Here is a 2,217-nt window from a genome sequence, read left to right as displayed (position 1 = left end):
ATTAAAGATCTAAACATTAAAGCAGAGACACTAAATCTCCTGGAAGAGAAAGTAGGTGGAACTCTTGAAGACATAGGGGTAGGCAAAGAGTTCATGGACAAAAATCAAATCTCGCAGGAAACAGGTGATAGAACTAACAACTGGGAACTGCTCTTACTGAGAAGTTTTTTCACGTCAAAAGAAATTACCAACACAGTGAAAAAGCAACCCACAAATTTGGAAAAAAAATCATGACAAATAAGTACTCAGACAAAGGTCTGCGCTCTAGAATATGTAAAGTACTAAAAAACACTAGGGCCCTCTTGGTTCCAGAAAGCCATCTTCATGGCTGGACTTAGAGCCCCTTGACTCCCCGATGATTGAAGATATAATCTAGTGTCTTTATTTTCGCCGTGCGTTGCATTGTAAGTGGTAGACTGGAGTCAATTTCATGGGATTCCAATAACGTAACTTTGGGATTACAAATATTGGCTTCTTGGACCAAGATGAGGACCTGGAAATGTCTCTTACAATTGGGGCTCAACGTGGCCAGAATGCACGACCCACTCAGCACAACGACCACTTACCAGAAGCACGTGCAGGTGACCCACTGTACCTTGCGTGACCACTTTAAAGAAAACCAAGAGATGTTACAATCATCAGAGCTGTTCCATGGCCAGAATCCAACCCATCGACACAACACATCAAGCTCTCTCCTGAGACCTCAAGCAATGAACCTGAGAGCACATCCTCCACCTTCCTGGGAAGGCCTGCAGCAGACCATTCAGTACCAAGATTTAGGATCCCAGAAGCCCATCGTTGCTGACTTGGGTTCCACAGGCAGAGTGAGCCGCTGTCACTCTGCACTTCTCTGGGCAAATGCGTCCTCTGCTTGACTTCCTTCCTGGAGAGGAAAGCTCTGAGTGACCCAGTGAAGGCCACATTCCTCAGGTCCAGTGGCTATCTGTCCCTCCACATCAGGGCTGTTGTTTTTCTCTATAATAATTAGAAACACAAACAAGGAACATGAAATTTAAAATGAAAACGCCAAAGTCCATGAAGTGCCATGTATGGGCTGCTTGACAATAGACTTTTTTGTCCACGTAGTATGAGGATTCCACAAGGAAATCTGACTTGGAACGTGGACACACACATAGAGAAGGGCTGACGGCGTGCTGAGTTCTGAGTAGTTCATGCCACATATCAGGATGGAATTGAAAAACTGCATGAAACCTAATGATAATAGGAACACGAAGTGCCTCACACTTTGGGACTCTGAGTACCTTCTACAGCTAAGGCTGTAACTATTATTTACAACTTTAAACATCTAAGTTATCTCCAGAAAAATATTTAATGTCAAGTAAGTAATGATAAAAAGCAAGAATTACCCAATTAGATAATAAGTGATCATATTTGCATTGAATGAATTAGGTATGAAATGAAACATTAATAAGAAAAGAAAGTTGGTTTTTTTAAATGTAGTTAGGATCTACAAGGTCTCACAGCACAGATCAGACTTGTAGTGGTCTTTCCTGTTTTCCAGCCTCCCAAGTGCTGGGGCTACAGGTGCGCCCCACCAGGCCCAGCCTCAGTCACCATCTCAGCGGGCCCCAGGGGTGCTGCCAGCACAGCAGGCCGGCATCAAACCCCAGAGCCTGCGTCTGCCTAAGCAGGCTCTTTAACCCGCTGAGCAGTCTGTCTGGCCCTTCAACCAAAGAAAGTTTATGTTAAAATTTTTTAAATATTTCTCTATTTTTGTGGTATATATTTCTTATACAGAAAATTTATATTCACCTCGGTAGTGGACAAATGTATGAAATATAACATTTTAAAAAATAACCACTTTCTGGGGCCAGGGAAATGGCTCAGTAGAATAACTGCTTGACTGGCAAGCTTAAGAGTCTTAGTTCAATCCCTGGTTGTGCAAAAAAAAAAAAAAACAAAAAACAAAAAAAAACACCAACAAACAAGCAAAACAATCCACTTTCTTTTCAATTCACTCACCCATATTTAAATCTCTTTACCCATTTTCTGTTTTGTTTATAGTTCATGTTAACATTGCGCATACATATTTTTGTTGTTTTATGAAGAATAAAAAGTAGTAATAAAAAAGCAACATTAGAAATGATACACAATTTCACTAAGCAAAGTAACAGAAATTCAACAGTGGTTGCTGTATTGCTTGATGTTATCTTCAAATTAGTTGTTTAGGTTACCTAATATAAAAATGCAAAATTC

The sequence above is a fragment of the Octodon degus genome, unplaced genomic scaffold (assembly GCF_000260255.1).
Source record: "Octodon degus isolate 3935 unplaced genomic scaffold, OctDeg1.0 scaffold00372, whole genome shotgun sequence".
Taxonomy (NCBI): domain Eukaryota; kingdom Metazoa; phylum Chordata; class Mammalia; order Rodentia; family Octodontidae; genus Octodon; species Octodon degus.
The sequence above is the reverse complement of the archived record's forward strand: the minus strand, read 5'-3'. Positions refer to the sequence as shown.